Below are 22,157 nucleotides of genomic sequence, written 5' to 3'. Positions count from 1 at the left end.
AGAGGCAAAATAGAGGTCAGAAATGAGCAAAAAAAGGCAAAATAAAGGTGAGAAACGAACAGAAGGAAGCAAAATAAAGGTCAGCAACAAGCAGATAGAGGAAAAATAAAGGTGAGGAAGAAACAGGCAGAATGAAAGTCAGAAAGAAGCAGAATAATGGTCAGAAATGAGCAGTTAGAGGCAGAATAAAGGTCATAAGGGAGCAAAGAGAGGCACAATAAAGGTCAGCAATGAGCATTAAGAGACAAAACAAACATCAGGAGTGAGCAGATAGAGGCAAATTAAAGGTCAGAGGCAAGCAGCAAGAGGCAGAATAAAGGTCAGAAGCAAGCAGAAAGAGGGAAAATAATTGCCAGAACGAGCAAAAAGAGGCAACATATTGACCAGGAGAAAGCAGAGAAAGGCAGAAAATGAGCGGAAGAAGCACAAAACTAAAGGCAGCAGAGGGTAGCTGACTGCAGGCAATCTGGACCGGCGGACCGTCAGAGGATGGAGCTGGCATGAGTACCTGCTCCAATGTGTCCCTTTACTTTTTTTTTAACCATTCATTTGCTCACAGACCCACTCATACACCCACTGAAAGACTTATGCACCCACTGACAGACACTCATGCACCCACTCCTCACGATCAATTCAAGCACTCATTCACCCACACACAGACCCACTGACAGACACACACACACACACATTCTAAGACTCACATACCCACTCACAGACTCATGCACCCACTCACAGACTCTTGCACATGCTCATAGACCCACTCAGACACTCTTCCACCCACTCACAGACCCACTGAAACACTCATGTTCCCATTCACAGACCCACTTAGAGACTCATGTACCCACTCACAGAACTACCCAGAGGCTCACACACCCACTGATTGTCCCACTCAGACACTCAGTCACCCACTCACAGACTCACACAACCACTCAGAGATCCACTCAGATGCATTCACCACTCACTTACCCACTCAGAGACTCATCCTTTCACTATTAGACCATCTAAGACGTTCATGCACCCACTCATGTACCCACTCACAGACCCAGTCACAGACTCACAGACCTACTCACAGTCGTGTACCCAGTCACAGACCCACTCCGGCACTCACACATCCAGTCACAGACCCACTCAGACACTCATGCACCCACTCACAGATCTACACAGGCACTCCTACACGCACCTACACCGCTATGTACTCACCCATACAGTCACTAACACACCCACAAACCCACTTGCACACCCACTCAGAGACCTATGCACCACTCACACACCCACTCCAAAAAGTTACAGGTTACAGTTAGGAAATATAATTTGTTTTAAACATTGAAATTCACTAAAAAAAACAAAGGTTACAGGCACAAGCTAGTTAGGATATAAAAATTTTAAAAATGTACAAATTGCCTGAAAAAAACAAAGGTTACAGGGACGTTATAGTTAGGCTCAAAACTATTGAAATTCATCAGTTATAGTTGCCTGAGCTAACTATAACTGACACCCCCCGCAATGCACTGCTTCTGACCTCCCATATCATATCACTCATAACATGGTCAGTGACATAACTGATGACATCATTGATGACATTTCAAATGACAACACTGATGGCATCATGCACAGAACCACTCACACCCCATACAACCTCTCTTACACCCACTCACACACCCACACAACCACTCACATACCCATTTCAGACACATACAGCTACTGACACACACGCTCACTCACTCATACAGCCATTCACACAACCACTCACCCATCCATACAGCTACTCACACACCTCCATGGAGTAGTTGAGCTTGCCAAAGTCTTTTGTGGTGTTGCCCTTTTTGTACCACAATTGCTGAGTCATTTCTTACACCTGGTTTGCTGATGTGCAGAAATTCTAGTACCTTTTAGGCTTTGAGTTATGCTACCCAGTGATGCATGACGCAGTGGTAAACACATAAATACCACTGCGTTAGAGTTAGGTCAGAGTTTGCTGGGAAAAGCCTACATTGCATATATTATATGTTGTGTGATGCAGCTGCTTTTGGCGCAGCTTTTGCCCCATATATCACTTGAAGAACAACGCATTTTTGCAAATGCGTTATTTTATAAATATGACTTTAGGTATGTGCCACCATTGCGTCAAAATTCCTGGCACAATTCCGGCACAAACCTTTCATAAATATGCCCAAAAGTTTTTTTATTGTCACACTATATTCTGCTGCCTATGCTGCAATTTCTGTTGTCTTTTCCTGCACTCTTGTTGCGGTCACTTTCTGTACATTCTAATACTGTTGTGTACATACGTCAATAAACCTTAGGCCTGGAGCCTTGCTACATTGGAACAGAGATCTTCTCTATTCATGCTATGCTATGTTCATGCTATGTTATGTTAACCCATGAAGTTATTCAGGGGATGAGCAGGTGTGTGTGCCGTGTCCTGCCTATAACAGGTTAGTTAATTGAAAAACCAGATGTTCAGGTTTCTGTGAATTCAAAGAGAGAGGAGGAGGCTCTGATGTGGAGTGGGAGGCGGTTCCATGCTTTAGGAGCAATGTAAGAGAACACCCGTCCTCCTGATCTGGTTTTCTTACTGATCTGTTTTTTTGCAAGTGTGAGATGTGTGTGAGTAGGAGTCCTGAGGACCAAAGGTGTCAGGGTGGTTGGTAGAAAGAGATGCAATTGTTCAGATAGGTGAGACCTAAGCTGTGTAGTGCCTTGACTGAGTGTGTGAGGAGTTTGAAGTGAATGCATTTATTTGAGTATCGAGAGTCACTAGAGCTCCCTGGGGTGTGGTGTGATGAAAGTTCTGTGTGGGAGGTTAAGGATGAGTCTAGCTGCACAGTTCTGGATGGTTTGTAGTCTTCTAGTGAGTTACTTGGTGACCCTGCATACTTGGGAGCCATTTGAAGATCTTCCTCGGCATCTTCAAGGTGTGGAAGCAGGATGCAGTGACAGCGTTGACATGTGCGGTCATGTCCTGTCTGCTGTTCATGGTGTAAAAGGGGCCAGAGGGGCAGAGTGGTGACCAGTGGAAGCATTTAAAGACAGCATGGTGAAAACGAACCACTGTGTTGCTGATATGGTCTTCTTGCTCCAGTATTTTGTCTGATCTTATATTGACTTTTTCATCTCAGACACTCTTCCTCTCTCTCAATGTTCTATTTAGGTCGCAGTCTACCAGACACTACAGCTGACTGGTTTGCTAAAGACATATTGAGGAAATTGAGAAAGTTGACTTAGGAATGCATTCCACCCGTTGCTTCCCATTGGCTCTTTGGTTTGTAACTCACATTTTCTGGATTTCTTTTTGCTGTCTTTATTTGCTTTAGGCTGTGCAGATCAAGTTCGTCCCTCCCGTTGTCCAAATCTTGTTTACTTTATTCTTCCACAACCTCACTGTATTCTTCCAAAAACTTGCTTTCTGTGAACAGGCCACTAAATCTTGTTCTTATCATGTCACATTTGCTGTGCATTCAAAGACAGAGGTCAAATGTCTTCCAGGAAGCTTGGTGTTTATTTTTCTTTCTCTAACTTCAAAGTGAGAGGATTTATGTCGCAATCATGCTGGCTAGTGAGGATCTGCTTGGGTAAGGCTGTACAGATGCAAAAAAGAATTCTAGCACACAAAACAAGTTAAATGTCCGTAAATGAACTGTGCTGATGATCACATCAATGCATTGGGCGATAACACTTTAACACATTATCGTTTAGGCACCTTATACTTTCATCAGTAAATCTGTATGTGAGTGCAAATGTAATGGTTGTTTCAATTGAAGATGTGTTGTAGACTACCATAACAAGCATACTTTTCATTACCCCACTCCACTCTACGCTGCACCACTCCTCAACACTGCACTCTACTCTGCATCGCTCCATCCTATTCCACTGCACTCCACACTGCATCACCCCACTCTACACCTCTCTACGCTATACTACTCCACTCTATGCCAATGCACTCTAACCCACACTACTTTACTATTCACCACTGCACTCTCAGCCACTGCCCTCTATACCACTCCACCCCACTCTATGCCACCCTACTCTGCAACACTGCACCGTATGCCAACACACTCTATGCCAATGCACTCTACACCACTTTACTCAAAACAATTGCACTCTATGCCAATCAACTCTGCACCAAATCACTCTACGCCACTATACCCTAAGCCACTGCACTTTATGTCACTCTATTTTTCTCTGCGTCATGAATTCTATGCCACTCCGTTCTACTCCGCACAACTGTACTCTATGTCACTGCTCTCTAAGCCACTCTACTCTGTGCCACTGCACTCTACCTCTCTTGACTCTGCACCACCTCTGCACTCTACCCTGCACCACTCCACTCTATGCCACTTCCCTCTACGCCACTCTACTCCTGTCTGTGCCACTCCACTCTATGCCATTGCACTCTAAACCACTGCAATCTACTCTACACCGCTCTACTCTATGCCACTGAACTCTATATCACTGCACTCTATGCCAATGCAGTCTACAACACTTTATTAAAAAACAATGCACTCTACGTCACTGCACTATAATCCAATCTAATCTGCACCACTGTACTTTACGCCACTTCACTCTAGGCCACTCTACTCCATGATCCTCCACTCTATGATGGTCTGCTCCATTTAACTGTGCTCCACTGACACTTTACTCCACTCCATGCCAATCCACTCTACAGCACTCTACTCCACTCTACCACACACTAGCAAACTCCCTCTATGCCACTTTATGCCACTTTACCCCACTCTGTTATATGACACACTACTCCACTCTATGACTATCTGCTCCACAGTACTCCACTCTTCAATGCTCTTCTCCACTCTACACACCACCCTCTCCAGAACACTCTAAGCTACTCCACTATACAATACTCTACTCAACTCTGACACTGTGCTCCACTCTACACTATTCAACTCTATGCTCTTCTACTCTATGACACACCACTTCCTCCATGACACTCCACAACACTGTATGCTACTCCGGGACATTCCACATCACTCCTCTCCATACCACTCACCACTACTGTGCACCACTCTACGCCACTCCATAACACTCCAATCTACTCCACCTTACCACGCTCCAGGCCATGGCACTCTCCTTTACCCTACTAAAATTTAGCTATGCTGAACAGCAGCCACTCTAGGGTACAACACTGTTAAAACACGTTGGTCCTGCATGGGCTAGACCAATTGGCTTTGCCAGTGCTTGTTTTATATCTGACCATTCACAGTCTGCCCTATTTTGTCTCTCTTTCCTTCTCTCTCTCTCTCTAGTTCATCTCATCAGCTTTTACCTCATCTTCCTCTTGTTTATGCTTTGTCTTTTTAAATCACATCCCTCACACACTTCATTCACAACTATCTGTCTAACCTTCTTATCTCCCACCATATTCTCACACACTTTCCATAACACTCTTCTAATGTTTCTCTCTCTCAGCTCCTCTATCTCTCCCCTACCATTTCTCTTACTTCCTTACACCACTGTTAGCAATGCTGCCACATTTCTCCCTTGTACTATCACATCCTTGCATGTTGCCTTCTCTCGTTCCAATCACTCTGTTTCTAACCTTGTTTTTCACCTTTGCTTTCACTTTTTTACTCTCTCACTTGGACACACAAACACACACACAGTAACCAAGCATTGGGGTCATTTTAAGCTCCTTATCACTAGTGCAAATGTTGGCTGAACATTTTTCAAACTATTTAGCTAAAATTAGCTGTGTTCCATTATTAGGCAATGTTGACCTAAATACAATGATGATGTCTGAAGAAAACACCCTATTCAGGACTGTAGACTTAAACTAATGAAATGATCATTTCTAGATGTAACATGGATATTTTGTGGTGAAAAGAAACTAAATAAAAGCTTGGGGTCATCAGTCAGTGTTTGGAGAAGCCCAACAGCCTCCTCAGTAACTACCCTCCACCCATGTACATATATACCAACATCTTTGAAGCTATTTTCCATTTTCAGGTTGGTTGACTGCTCATGATATCAAACAATGCTGAATTATACATTAAACAGTCAGAAACGGAGGAACGCAACAACATTCTTCCATCTTTGTCCCGTTGTCCCTTAACCCTTCCATAGATTCTATGTTGACATTTACAGTTGGAAAATTATTGTAGATCTTCTCTACCTTGTTCATAAAGTATCTGGGCAACTCATCACACTGATTAGTCGAGGTGATGGGCGATTCAAATTCCGAATTTGACCTCTTCATAACCTTGAGAAGGGAGAAGATTGTTTTTGAGGGATTATTACTCTCTTTAATGTTAGAGACAATATACTTGATGGATGCGCAATACTGGTTTTTGGCCTCTATGTCATGTGAGCAGCTCCAAGCACGTTCAAGTTGCTTGCAATTTTATTTTGCATTGTTCAGAGACTCATTGAACCAGGCGTTAGACTGCATTCTTTTTCTATAGCTCAGTTTAGCAGGAATACAGCTGTCGAGGGCATGTATAAGCCAATCCTGGAAAAGGACATTTGCTGCATCTATGTTGGGGGGTAGCTGGGGTTTATGACTTTGCAATAGATCAGAGAAGTGGTTAACGTCTAATTTGCGCCAAGGTCTCTTTAAAGTAGGCTGCGGACAAATCTGTAGTGGATTTCCTTGCCATCGCAGGGAGATAGAGACAAGGAAATGATCCGACCAAGCCATGGGAAGAGGAGGGAGAACATTTATGGAGGTCAAATTGGAGAATACAGGGTCCAGCAGGTGCCCTGCTAAATGCGTGACAATGGGAACGCATTGCAACAGCTGGCAAGCCTCTAGATCCGCTAAACTAGCAATCTCTTTCTTAAGATCATCTTCCAGATGTAGGTTGAGGTCTCCCAGGATATTAATATTTTCAGATTTACAGGCGAATATGGTGACTTTGTTAACCAACTCTTCCCTAGAAGCTTTGGATGGCACTGGTGGTCGATAGATAAGCAGGCCAGAGATTGAAAGATTGTGGTTTAGGGTAATTTAAAAAAGGGCACTTTCACAGTCTGGGATATCCTCCCTAATGAAGCTGCAGTGGTAGGACTCTTTAAAAATTATCGCAATGCCTTTCCCCCCGTTGCAGACTCTGTTTAATTGCTTCATAGCGTAAGCTTGGGGTAGTGCTAACCACGATTTGGCAACAGAGTCCAGTATCAGCCAGGTTTCCGTTAAGAACAGCGCATCCGGGGATTTCTCTAGTAATAGGTCAAACACCTCTGCATGATGTTTGGCCAGGGACCGACAATTCCAGCTGAGAAACCTGAACTTAGAAGTGTGGGGAGGTGAAAATGAGCCTAAGCCTCCTAACCTTCTTTTGAACGCACATTGTTTGCAGTTAAAAGGACCCCCCAGGGGGGACCAGGCATGATTTGCACAAGTAGAGCATTGTGCCTTGAAGGACAAGAGCTCATTACGCGAATATGAGAGCTTATGCCCATTCACTCGGGCAGACGGGCACAAACGTGCTTTCCTTAGGCAAGCCAGCAGCTCGCCAGCGGCGCGCCCGCTGCGCATGTCCACTGCATGTCCGCGCTGCGGCGGGCATCAAATAGCCAGGGGGCATCAACTGGCTCTTCCCGGCTAGCGTCTGATTGGCAAAAGTCAGCCAATCAGCGCTAGGCACTAGTCGAAGGCAGAAGCAAAATGCTTCTAATTTAAGTTAAAAAGCGATACGCTATTAATGATGCAGCAAAGATTAAAACAGTTTAAAAACAGCGGAATAACAATGTACAAAGGTGCAGAACAAATACAGCCCTCCCTAGACCAGAAATGAGGTAGATTACTGCTTTGGAAGTACCTTTAATTCCAAAGTCGAGTTTGCATTATTATCATAATTTTAAAAGCAGCCTGCCAGGCAGGTCTGGCTTTTAAAATGGCAGCAGATATCTCAGCAGTCCATGGTCTAGTCCAGGAAATCTACTGGTCTTCTAAACCTCTCTGCCCTATTATATTCAAGGGATTTATAGGTAGTTTGAAACCCCCTTGCCTTATTATATACTAGGGGCTTACAGGGGTCTGTCATTGCCAATTAAAATGATACCTAACTGTGTACTTTTAATTAGAGCACAGTCCTTGGATCTGGTTAGCATAGCCTAAGGAACAATCAGAGCCAGAAGCCAGCACCTGGTAATAATAATGGGGGCAATAAGTGGGGGAACATTGCAAACAGGTCCTAGTTTCTAAAAACTAGCTATTGGCAGAACATAGAATTATTTCTGACGTAAGGTAGCTTGATCCTTTTCAGCTAATGACTCAAGCATGCAGTCGTGGCTCCTTCATTAGGGCAGAGGAGAATCGACACACTGCCAAAAATGCCCCCAGAAAAACTCCAGAGATGAAAAATATGGTTAATTTATTACCATTTTATTTTTCGCCAACCGGTCCCAAACTGAGTGTCAGCACAGGGTTGGGGCCATTGCTGCAGCAAGGAGGAGTTGTGGGCTGGCTGTTCACTTAGGTTTTAATTCCGCATGTCTCTTTTGCCCAACGTCTTGCGACAACCAGAGGCCATGTGTATTTTAAACCTCTCTAACCCAGCTGTTTTAGATAGCTGGGTTAGAAAAAGTGCAGGCCTCAGGTGTTCTTGAGAGCGCTGAGAGAGGTTGCTCCCTCTAATCTGGGTGCTTCTCATATGCTGGTTCCCAGCATGCGAGTAGCACCAGGATTGGTTAGTGGAATTTGCTGGAGCCCCTGGAGCCTGGAGGAGACAGAGCAGAACACAGAGGGGGGTGTCATGCAGCAAGCAAGGTAAGTGGCTATTTCTCTCTATTTACGGTAGGTAGTCACCTAGCATGCACCCACGCACCACCCATATTCCCGCAGCCCCACTCTTCCTAGTTGCCAGCCGCCACTGCTCGCATGCCACATTTGCACATTTGCATTGCACTTATTCTGCTTTGGGGGGGGGGGGGGGGGGGAGAGAAATACATATTACATTTTCAGGCTTTAAAACTTTTGTGGAGACCCAAAGTCTTCAATAGGGCAAGCCTGGAATCAATAGCCAGAAAGTGTGCCTCAAATCACCTACCACAAAGCTCTGAGCAGCCAAAAGCCAAAACTGCAAGGTTGATCAGCACAGGTTGTCAAGTTTTCAGGTAGGGTTAACAGGTTCACCTGGTCCTTCATGAGTAATATCTTCATTCATTTTAGTTATTTCCTCCTTGATTTCTTTTGTTTACATGGGGGCCTATTTACAAAGGCATTGTGCCACCAGGGCATCTCTTTTTGTGATGCACCGATGGCACTGTGCCCTGCTCCATATTTACAAGGTGGCAGTCAGCCAATTTGCGTGGCTTAACGCCACCTTGTAAAAATGGTCCTACTCGACTACGTTTTCTGGGGCAAAGGGGCGTGAAGTGGGTGTTGCTGTGGCAGTTTTTCCCTCACCAGGGCTTATAAAACATCTTTTATAATGTCCCTGCTCATAGTTACATAGCTCTCTACCCCTGGGGCACCTAGGGGAGATCTTAGGGGTGACTTATATGTAAAAATAAGGTAGATTACTACTCTGGAAGTACCTTTATTTCCAAAGTCGAGTTTGCATATAATTGTAATTTAAAAGCAGCTGCAAAAAAGGAAGTAATGATCTATTGGGCCAGCAGGATAATATTTCAAACATATATACTGAAGTTACAATGAGTGTTCAACGCATATTGGTGGGACTTCCAGGCTACAAAAATGTTGATATTCTGGAAGTTTTCAGGTGCCAAGGTTGTTCATAAATTGTTCCTGCTTGGTTCAAAGACATCTAGTTTCCAGACACTGATTTAGAAGGGTGTGCTTGCATGGTGGGAGTAGGGTAGAGCCCTGGCTTATGCAGTTTAAGGAAGGCTACAAGATATGTTTGTGAAAGTATTTTGGCATTATTTCTCCTGTGGGTAACACAGTCTGGACACACACACATGCACACAAAAACAAATAAGCATTGCAAAGCTAGTAGGTCTTGCTTACAAAAGAACAAGTGGCTCGGCAATGTCTTCCGGCCATGTTGTACAGTAGTGCGGCTGCACCATGGCTGCCAGTTAAAAGAAAATGTGCTATGAAGCTGGGAGCATCATAAGGCTTTTTTATGGTGGAAGGTGAAGCAACGCAGAGGGAGGGTGGGTATGTGGGGCATAACATGGGCAATGCAGGGTTTAGGGAATTATATATGAAGCAGCCAGCTCTGCTCACGTCATATGTCATTTTTTTCTGTGTAATACGGAGTGGGAGGTGGTGGAGGCATATGTTCTGATTGTACCCCGTGTTCACAATACAAGTGTGAATCAGACCACACCTGCCCCTAGAAGCCAGGACAAGAATGTAAATGAGCTGCTCAATGCCTGACTTCACTGGTGCTTGGCTGTCTGGGTCATACACATATATGCTGCACTCTGACTGCATAACTGTCAGTGGCAACTGTACCTGTCAATAATGGTGAACCTGTTTGGCTGTCCTTATAAGTACCACTACTCTCCAAGACCAAAGAAAAGTGCCAGTACTCAATAGGAAAAAATTAAGAAGTGCTGGTACTCAGTACCTATTTAATGCAATGCCATGAACCCAACAATGGGTTAAAACTGCATTTAAAACGGCTACATGAATACAAAGAAAATTGAAATGTTCATGTTGCATTAATTGCGACTCCTCCAACCTTCAGATATGTTTGCACTTACATTAACCAATTGTTTTCAGATACTTTGGTTACAAGAGCAGTAATATCTCTGACACTTTTGGGGTGTACCAGATACATGAATATTAATATTAATGTTCATTAAGTTCATCAAACCTTATAGCTTACGAACATTGCAAGGGGATAAGAAAGGAAATAAGACCAAAGCATAGCTTTGAACCAAAAAAGAACATTGAAATGGAGACAGGTTTCCTTGTTGCTGCAACATGAATTCACTTTTTTAAAGCACAGGTATGTTTGCAGCTCACACCACTTGCTTTGAGCACAGTGTCACTGCTTTCGCTGCATGAATAATGAAATGAAAGCAAATAAAATGCTGTAGCAATTTAAAACATAAATTGGATTTAGACTGAGTAACACCATACAGGCAAAGCCTCTTAACTGTACTTGGTCTCAGCCGCAATGAAAACCTCCCCATTGATATGCACGGTTTGTACTGTCCACAAAGAGAAGAAGGACTGCCCTGCTGGAACTCTGGCCTGCACCCCAACGCATTGCACTCTGAAAAACTGCACCACATGCACACTTGGAACTACAGCCCTAGGGACTTTGCCTTGCTTCAAGAAGGGTTAAGGAGTGGACTCCCTGTACAGTTTAACTGAGCCCACCTGCATCATTTTGACCAATAAGTCCCCATCCTGGAGTCCATCCAATGGACTTTTAAGGATTTGGCCCGGTGCAGTGTGAGAATTGCAGTCCCAACAGCCCAAGGACCATCCCAGAGATTCTAGACATCTGTATTGTTGTTTTGGACACTTTGAACCCTCTAGGAGACCTTGTGGAAGATGATCTAGAATGTTGGTAAAACGCTCCAAAAGGAGTCAAGCGGACTACATTCAACCACGACCCGACCTGGATTTCAGGTTCACCCAACTGAAAGCTCCAGACTTCCAGGCTTTGACCGGGGCCTCAAAGAAAATAAAGCCAATGACGTCAATGGGAATCAAGCCTGAAGAGGAGCCTCTCTCAAAGTTGAGAGAAAAAGCTCTAGAAAAGTTTCTAAGTGCAAAGGTAAAAGTTTAACCGGGTGTCAGGAATCGTGGTCAACAACTAGGAAACACCTACCAAGTAGTGGGAGCTGTGCTTAGGTGAATAAAGAAAAGGAGTTCCTGTATTCACCAGCGCTGGAGAAAGTGCAAGAAGTCCTCGTGGACCGCATTGGTTAGGTGGCGATTTTCCAAGATGGCCTCCACTCGTGACTTATGGTCAGCGTTCCAGTCTTCTCTCCTGGGGTGCGAGGGCTGCAGGGCAGTGTGAAGCACATGCGCACCTTCCCAACGGTGCACTTCACTGAAGAATTTCCGGAGACTAGTGGAGTGTTAGTGATTCGGCGTTCAGGAGATTTAGTGTAGTGTTAGTTTAGTTATCGTTGCGCATGTCGTGTTAGTATTCCCGTCTCGCTCCGAGTCCTCACCTTAAAATCTGAAGTGAAAGAAAAAACAAAAGAAAAGAGAGTTACTCGATTGCGCATCATATTTACCTGAGAGAAAGAACAGCTGAAGGTCGTTCCTTACCTTTCCTCTTCAGTGACTTCCAGTTCCTGTTCACACAAGTACCCTAATGGGAAAATATGAACAAAGAAAATAGTTTATTGTCATTAGAATGATATGCCAGGTCTTGTGAAAAAATGTTTCATAGAATTGATTAGAAGAGTTATTTCTGATGAGTATGACGAGTTGCTGAATTTACAGTGAAGAATTCCCTTAAAAAAGTTCAAGAAAAAAGAAAGAAAAGTATTTTAAGGAAAGAAAATTAAAGAAAGTTAAGTAAATATTTCCCCAAAAATAAATTGGTAGAAGAGGAGCAAAGGCTAGTGTTGTAATTAATAATAATTGTTTAAGTTACAGGCATGTGTTTAGAATGTCATATGCACTATCAAGGTAATGGTTCGCCCCGCTCCCCCTGCCAGTCCCCTGTTGTTAGTCCCTCCCAGGGAGCTCACGTTAGAATGTTGGTGTACCATCCTGTGAGATGGAGAGTGGATGATCAGGAATAAAGATACGTGGACTCACCTGCTTTGAAGTCTGTACATTATTTCATCTTTATAACACTGGCGACGAGCTGCGGAGGGGGCAGCTGATCATCTCCCCTTGGTGTTCTCTCCATCAACTGAATTTTGTTGCTGCTCGGCTGAAGTACAAGGCGCTGACTGCTGGTCCGGGTTGCTGTGTGGATATTACGCTACAGTCTGCCTACACGGGTACATGGGTGCACAGTAATCATCCGACTTGGGACTTCGGGGGAGAAAATAGCTCAAAGGTCTTTACCCGGTCCCATGCTGTTGGGTGTGTGCTACGGCTGGTCAAGTGGGGCCAGTGAAGCGAAGAGTGCCCCGAGGAACCGTCAGAACTGAGCGGCGTGTTGGCTCAGCTGGACAAGCTTCTGGGTCGTGGTCCCATCTGAGGCGTCTGTTCCGTGGGTCAACATCATTATCGTGGCCTTTGCCTGCATATGGGAGCTGGGTGTTAAGCAGTGCCGCAGCGCGTTTGAGGGCGTCTGGTTCCTGAGGCAGCGTTGCATTGGCTCGGGGGTGTCGTCCGATTGCCATTGCTGAGGAGGGTGTGCGACGACTGTCTTCCCATTAACTCCTTCAGGTGCTCGCCCAAGAGCCGTTGTGCTGGTTGCCTTTCGTACCCTCAGAGTGCGGCGAGCGGCGGAAAGTAAAGGAAGCTCTCCTCAGTGGTTGCGCTCCACCTCCTGAGGGCCGGGGGTGTTTTCCTGTCAGTTTCCTTCCGGCAGTCCGGCGCCTCAGCCACTAGAGGGCCGTGAGATGCCGAGTTTCCTCAGCGCGCCAGAGTTCTGAGGGGGAGTGCCTCAAACCCGCAGAGTGCTTCCTAGGTCTTCAAAGCTCCGGCGCCCCAACCACTTGAGAGCTGTGCTGAGGAAATATTCAATTGTTCGTGTCAGCAGCTGTTCGGCGACCAGGGCCAAAGGCGCATCTTGTGACTGGCCAAGATATCCACGTTGTGCAGGGGGAGGTGCTGCCCTCGCACAATGTCCTAACTGGGTTGCTGTGGTAATCCTCACAAGTAAGACTGAGTGGGAGGAGTGCAGAGTGTGTGTCAGCCGGAGATTTTACCGCTCGTGCGTTTACCCACTGCAGGGAATGACTGTGAAGTGTATAACTATGCGAAGGCCCCAGTGCATCAAGGTTTTTGGGAGCGTGGAATAAGTGAGGAACGGAAGTCAGCTGTGGCAGTTGGGCGCTTTATAAGGAACCTGCTTATATCGAGTAGGACTGCTGGTGAACTCTATCCTTCCTACCTACTACGTACATAATCTCCGTGTGAGGCTTAGGCAGCCAGGTTCAAAGGTGAGCAGTACCCATAAAGGGGGTCCATCCTTCCCATAGTTACAGTGGTGGGAGCAGTACCATACCCATCATGGGCACTCCAGGTATCAATCAGCCACCGTCTTTTCTTAATGAATGTGGGGATCCTGACATCCATTAGAAGGATTGGACAAAGTTATTTGAATCCTACCTGATTGCAATGGGTGGGGAGAAATTCTCGGCACTCCGGAAACAACACATATTATTGCATAATTTGGGGGTGCATGGACGAAAGGTGTACGAAACTCTACCAGAACCGGATGTGGATAGTGAGGATGATTATGATATTTACGATGTTACATTACTAAAATTAGAGACACACTTTGGGGACAAGGTTAATGTGGTCCTAGAACGACATAAATTCTTTAGCAGAGTGCAAGGGAAAAATGAGTCCATCAACAATTATATTGCAGCCTTGAGGGGTCTCACCCAGTTATGTGAGTTTGGGGATCTAAATGATTCGCTCATTCGTGATCAGCTTGTCAGGTGCACGAACAATAGCAGGGTTCAAGAGAAACTACTAGCAAAAAATCCCATGCTTAGGGAGGCTATCTCGATTGCACAATCTATCGAACACACTGCTAAATGTGTAAGGGAGATGAAAGTTAAGGAAGAGGTAGTCTCCATAGTACAAGCGGAGGCCTGTGACAATACTGTACATAAGATCTTGGACAAGCGGGGCAATAAAGAAAATGCTATGGTAAAACATAGTACGGAGGGGCATGCCTTGAAATGTTTTAGATGTGGTAGCAGCAATCACCTTGCAAACAATCCAGTGTGTACTGCACGCAGTGTCTTGTGCAAGAAGTGCAACAGGAGGGGGCATTTGGCACGGGTGTGCAGAGAGGGTGTGAGTAACACGGTCAGTGTAATTAGTTCTCAAGAAGAACCGCAGGCAAAATTTGTGTTCCAGGTGACAGATAGTGATACAGAGGCTAAGCCTAACTATCCCAAATGTGTTGTGCTATTTGATAACAAACCTCTGGAAATGTATGCTGATTCATGCTCACCTTTCACGTTGATAAATGTCAAAGATTTTGAGGGGTCTCTAAGAGGTTGTAAAACGATGTTAAGTACGCCGGACATATCGCCGGAAGGTTACACGAAAGAGCCCATTCCTTTGGTGGGTATGGCAAACAGCCACATAAATTTTAATGGGAGGTCCACGGTGGGCAAGGTGTATGTGGTAGAGTGTGGGGCCAACTTGTTAGGGTGGCAACATCAGAAGGAACTAGGGATCATTCTGGATCCAAATGACAAGAATCAAGTACTGCTAGTCAACGTTCCTGTCAGCAATGAGAATCTACAAGAGGCATTCCCAAAGTTGTTCACGGAGAGTCTAGGCAAGTTACGGGATTTTCAACACAAGATTAAGGTCAGGCAAGGGGCTAAACCCGTGGTGCACAAAACACGTCCGGTCCCTTTCCGCCTTAGAGAGATGCTCAAAGCGGAATTGGACAAACTTAGTGAGATGGGGGTCATCCAACCCATAGAGGCCACAGAATGGCTTGCACCTTTGGTTCTTGCATCCAAAGGAAATGGGCAAGGCATCCGCCTGTGTGTGGATCTCCGCTCACTCAATGACAATATATGGGTGGAGAGGTTTCCTCTTCCCAATATAAATGAGATGTTGAGTACGATGGGGAAGGCCTGTTACTTCTCAGTTATTGATTTGTCCATGGCCTATCACCAGGTCGAACTGCACCCTGAATCAAGACCTCTAACTGCTTTCAGTTCTCCGTTTGGGGCATATATGTTCAGGAGAATGCCGTTCGGGCTCGCTTCGGCGGCCTCCATTTTCCAAAAAATAATGCAACAAGTACTGCATGGGGTCAATAATACACTCTGTTTCCAGGATGACATACTGATGTATGGAGCTACTGAGGAAGAACATGATAAGACGCTCAACATGGTGTGTCATAAACTCTCAGAAGCAGGGTTAACAGTGCGATTGGATAAGTGCAAGATTAAGGTCACTTCGGTCGACTATTTAGGCCATACTATATCCAAAGAGGGCTTTAGACCTAAATACAGCCTAATTCAAGCGGTGGAGGATGCTCCACACCCATCGAACAAAGACGAGCTCAAATCGTTCTTGGGGTTAGTGGAGTATATGTCAAAGTTCGTGAGGAATTTTTCTGATCTGTGTGAGGGTTTACGAGAGCTCCTCAAGAAGAATGCAGTGTTTGTGTTGGAGGAAAGGCATGAGGAGATGTTTGAAAGGATAAAACGGCAAATTGTTGGGTCTCCGGCCCTTGGCACTTTTGACCCCAAAAAGAAAACCATACTAACTACGGATGCATCCAACAAAGGGTTGGGGGCCATGTTGTCTCAGAAAGGTGACGGAGAAGAAACGGTCATTGCGTTTGCATCCCGCACGTTGACCTCTTCTGAGCGCAATTACTCAGTCATTGAGAGGGAGGCATTGGCGTGTTTTTGGGCGGTGCACCACTTTAAATTTTTTCTGTGGGGTACAAAGTTTGTAATACACACGGACCACAAACCTCTCACCTTCATGTTTTCACCCAAACAGGCTCAAAGCGTGTCTCCACGGATAAGTAAATGGGTTCTAGGGTTGGAAAATTACTGTTTTAAGGTGGAGTATTTACCAGGTCCAGAAAATGTAATAGCGGACTATCTATCTAGGTCACCCTCAAGTGGCAGTCACAGTGAAGAGGGGCTAGATGTACCCATATTTCCCATCCATCTCACGTCGATAACCAATGTTGAGTGGGAGAAGGGAATGAAGGAGGATATAGCCATGGAGACATTAAAGGAATTCATCATCAAAGGATGGCCAGAAAAAATCTCGGAAGTTCCTGATATTATCAGAGACTTCTGGGAAGTGAGACTGGAGTTATTTATCCTCGCGGGTCGCATACACCGTGGGGATAAAATCATTCCGCCCATGGGTATGAGAAGTAAAATAATTGATTTAGCCCATGAGGGGCATCTGGGCAGGAGTCTCACGAAGAACAAGGTTAGGAGCTGTTATTGGTTTCCTAGGATGGATTCCATGATTGAGGTAAAAGTCAAGGAGTGTGTCAGCTGTGCCAGGAGTGATAAAAGCAAGATCCCACACAGAACTCCGTTGGCTCCAGTCAGTGTTCCAATGACCCCGTGGACAAAGTTGGCCATGGATATCATAGGGCCCATGGAGATGTTAGGCCCACAGAAGCGCTTCATGTTTGTGCTGGTGGATTACACCTCCCATTGGGTCAATTTCAAGTTTACAGCATCTACAACGACCAACAGTCTCATCTCGTTTTTGAAAAACATCTTTGTATATGAGGGTATTCCGAGCACCCTTGTCACAGACAATGGGGTGCAGTTTGTCTCTGAGACAATGAAGGAGTTTTTGGAGGAACTTAATATAAGGCATGAGAAGACTGCACTCTATTGTCCGAAAGCCAATGGCTTAGTTGAGAGGGTGAATAGAATGGTGAAGGAACACATTCAACTGGCAATCACCAATGGGTTCAATGTGGAAGACTTGTTAAGAGAGTGGATGTGGGCATACCACACCGCTCCCAGGCCTTTCCCCCCTCCCCCGTGCTAAGCCTTTTTTTGGCTATTTGGGGTAGTGCACGCTTAGGCCCCTGTAACTTTTTGACCACATAAGGTATCCATGCCAAATATGCGTCCTTTTCTTCCAACATCATGGGAATTCTAAAGGTACCCAGGGTTTGTGGATTCCCCTGGAGGGGTCCCAGAAATTAGCCAAAATACAGCAAATTTTGTTTTTTGGGGAAAAATGGGAAAAGGGGCTGCAAATGAAAGCGTCTGGGTTTTTCCCTGCAAATGGTATCAAAAAAGGGTTTGTGGGGCTGAAATCACAATTTTCCCAGCTTTTAGGGAATGACCGACTTTTGTCACAAAAGCAACATTCTTTACACAGTTTTGGCATTTTTCTGGGACATAGCCTATTTTTGCTATTTTTTGTGCTTTCAACCTCCTTTCAGTTAATGGTAGAAATGGGTATGAAAACAATAATGGATCCTGGAAAGATATACATTTTAGAAAAGTAGCTAAAATTCTGAATTCAGCAAGGGGTCATTTGTGTAGATCCATCAAGGTTTCTTTATAGAAACTAACAGTTAAATATAGGAAGAATTTAAAATTAGTTGAAAAAAACAGCCTTTTGTGACAACGTTTTCACCTGTAACTTCTTCCAATTATGACAGCTCTTTGAAAGCAATATACCATTCCATTCGTTGGACCTTACTGGTTGTGGGGATATATAGGACTTGTAGGTTCACCAAGAACCCGACGAACCCAGAGTCAAAAACGGAGCAGCAATTTGCAATGGCTTTTTATTATGTACCGGGTATATAGCAATTATTGTGGGAAAATGTATACATGGAAAAATCGGTATGAAAGACACCTATGTATTTCTGAAATGGGAACAAATTATAGAGTTTAGAAACAGTAGATATTTGCACATTTTCGAAATTGGAAATACACATACTAGCATGAGAATTATCGGTCATTTTTCAAAATGACTTCTTTTTTACACAATGTCTTTCATTTAGAAGACAGAAATGCATAGAAAGTCAATAGGTAATAACAGTTGATTTACAAATCTGAATTACCCTAAGTCTCCCGATAAACATGGTACCTCACTTGTGTGGGTAGGCATAGTGCCCACGACAGGAAATGGCTCAAAACCCAACGTGAAAACACCACATTTTCACAATGAAAAATTACCCTTTTTTTGTGCCTAGCTGTAGTTTTTTAACCCTAGCTCTGCCGGCACATAGGGAAACCTAGCAAACCTATAAATTTTTGAAAACTAGACACCCAGGGAAATCCAGGATGGGGTGACTTGACTGCTTCCCATCAGGTTCTGTTACCCAGAATCCCTTGCAAACCTAAACAATTATCAAAAAAAACAAATTTTCCCCACATTTGTGGTAAAAAGTTCTGGAATCTGCGTGGATCCACAAATTTTCACCCAACCCGCATTCCCAAAATTCTTCCGAGAGAAATGGTACCTCACTTGTGTGGGTCGGCCGAGTGCCTGCGGCAGAAAACGGCGCAAAACGCAACATGGACACACCTCAAGTTAGCAGTGAAAAATTACCCTTTTTTGGCAAATTGCCTAGCTGTAGTTTTTGAAAGATAGCTCCCACCTGGAGGAACGCTGGGTGCGAGGAAATTTGTGGATCCACTCAGATTCCAGAACTTTCCACCACAGAAATGTGAGAAAAAAGTAAATTGTTCTGTGAATTTTGAGGTTTGCAGGGGATTCTGGGTAGGAGAATGATGGGGCACCCACGCAAGCCATACCTCGCTGGACTCCCCTGGGTGTCTAGTTTCCAGAAATGTGTGGGTTAGGTAGGTTTCCCTGGATGGCTGCCGAGCCCCGGACCAAAAGCTCATGGGACCCCCCCTTGCAAAACCAGGTTGGTTTTTGATAGGTAATTTTGATGTCACATCAATAGGTTTTGGGCCCTTCCCTGCCGCTGGTACTTGTCCCACCCATACAAGTGAGGTACCATTTCTATTGGGATACTTGGAGAAATGCTGGGGGGTTGGAAATTTGTTGTTACTTTCTGCAGTGCAATTTGGGCACAATAATGCAAGGAAAATGTCACAGTCACATGTTGAGGTTTGCAGGACATTGTGGGTAAGATAACTTGTTGGGATCCACAAGAGAGACATCACCATGCACTCCCATAGGTGTTTAGTTTACGACAAAAACTACAGTTGTTAGGTTATTCTTAAATGAAATGTACAGCTTGGCAGAGAGACAAAACAGACAAAGATTACTGCACAGCCATCTATTCCTCAAGCACACACTCATACTGGTACAACCTGCTTGACAAAAACAGAAAGACACATTTTTAATCACAACCACCTATTCCTCAAGCACACATATATACTGGTTGGATTTGGCACGAGGGTGAGTGATGGTTCAGTATATACAGTTGTATTAGCCAGAGATTACACAAAAATGAAATGCACTGTTAATTGAAAGAACGAGAAACTGAACCATTGACTCCACAGGTCATTCATACACCTTTCATACGTGTGACACATACAAAACCATTCACAACGACAGCCGCGGGCCCAGCTCATTACAACACTCCCACCAGCAGACAGCGCCATTCAAGGGCCCATCACTTTCACACGCCCACATTCCTGGCACAGCAACCACACCAGCTCACGGATTGGGTTGAGTGGTGTTTGGCTAGCAGTGTGTGTAGTGACCAGCAGCTAGTCACTACTCACACACCGCCAGCCAAGCTCCAGTACAAACACACCGCCAGCCAAGCGCCAATCAAAACACACCACCAGCCAAGCGCCAGTCCACGCACACCACCAGCCAAGCGCCAGTCCAAACACACCACCAGCCAAGTGCCAGTACAAACACACCGCCAGCCAAGCGCCAGTCCACGCACACCGCCAGCCAAGTGCCAATCCAAACACCGCCAGCCAAACGCCAGACCACGCACACCGCCAGACAAGCGCCACTCCACGCACACCGCCATCTCATTTAGGAATTTTTTTTATATAAATAAGAAAACACAAACAAATTGCAAATAGATACAAATCTACTAACACAAAATCTGAAACTCAATACACTACACAAATGCCAACCTTGAAACTGAACCAAAAATATTAAACAAGGCCAGGCAGTTCACTTTACCACTCATGGATGCTCCCAAAAATTATTTTGCTTGTGGTACATTCCAAAAACAAGCAGGCACACACAGCCCAGGGTTAGAAGGACACTCGGGGCAGTACATACGAGTCTCCTTCCGCATACCTCTTCGCCAACAGACTCTACATCTCGTACTGGGAAAGTCTTTTGAGGGTGTGGGAGGAATGTGATCAGGAAAGTGGTGATCTTTCAATCTAGCAACATCCTCCACCACTCCAACTCTAGGAACACTTGCCTGTTCCACTAAAACAAGGCTGCCTATTACAGACTCTTAAAACATAGCAAAAGTCATCTTTGACTCAGGACAAGAATCCAGGAACACAACAAAAGCATTAAAGGTTGGCAAGTGGAAAAGATGGATAGCCAACTCCTTGTACCAAATGTAAGCCTTACGAAGAGCAGCGTAAGGTTCCAACCTCTGATCTAATCTGACAACACCACCCATGTGCTTATTATAGTCTAAAATGCACACAGGTTTGCGCGCTTCAGCAACCTGACCCCAAACAGTCACAGGTGCAGTGCTTTCATCATGGATGGTAGTCAGCATGTAAACATCTCTCCTGTCTGAAAACTTCACAGCTAGAAGCTCCTCGCAAAGCAACGCACTGCACCGTCCCCGCACAAGCTTTTGACAAACAAGTTCTTTTGGGAAATCTTTACGGTTAGAGCGGATTGTGCCACAAGCAACAGTGTCCACTTTGGCCAATTACCTGAACAACCGCACACCAGTGTAGACGTTATCTACATATAAATGGTGGCATTTGTTAAAAAATCCTCTATCAAGTTCCCACACAATTTTCTCAGTCACTCTAAAAGTGGACGGACAACCAGGGGGTTTAATCCTGGATTCCTTACCGGTGTACACCATGAAATTATCCTACTGTCACACAGCATATGCAGCTTAATTCCACAGCGTGCCCTCTTACTAGGAATGTATTGCCTAAAAACCATGCGGCCCTTGAACAACACCAAAGACTCATCCACTGCAATTTCTTTCCCTGGAGCATATATCTCAGAAAATCGATCAACAAAGTGATCAATGACAGGCCGAATCTTAAAAAGCCGGTCACAATCAGGGTGATCTTGTGGCAACGCTAGACCATTATCGACAAAGTGCATCATCCGAAGCAGAAGCAAATACTTATCACGACTCATGACTGCCGGAAAAATAGCAGTTGCCATCAAGAAACTAGTAGACCAATATGAAGACATTGATGACTTCCTTTGCAAGCCCATCAAAAAAGTTAAACTAAAGAACTTCTTCATCTCCTCCAGATTTGTGGGAGTCCACCGGGTAGCTCTAGAGTGGGGCTTAAGACTGGCACTGTTGTCCCTCAAAAACTGTTCGGAATACAAATTAGTCTGCGCAACAATCTCTGCCAAAAACACATCTTCCATAAACAACTGAAAAAAATGTATCGGCAAAAAGTTTTCAGTATTCACTCTACACCCTGAAACACCAGTAAAGTCTGGCAATGCCGGCTATACCATGCCTGGGGCAACCCAGAGG

The sequence above is a fragment of the Triturus cristatus genome, chromosome 2_1 (assembly GCF_964204655.1).
Source record: "Triturus cristatus chromosome 2_1, aTriCri1.1, whole genome shotgun sequence".
NCBI classification, from domain to species: Eukaryota; Metazoa; Chordata; class Amphibia; order Caudata; family Salamandridae; genus Triturus; species Triturus cristatus.
This window is presented reverse-complemented; position numbering follows the sequence as displayed.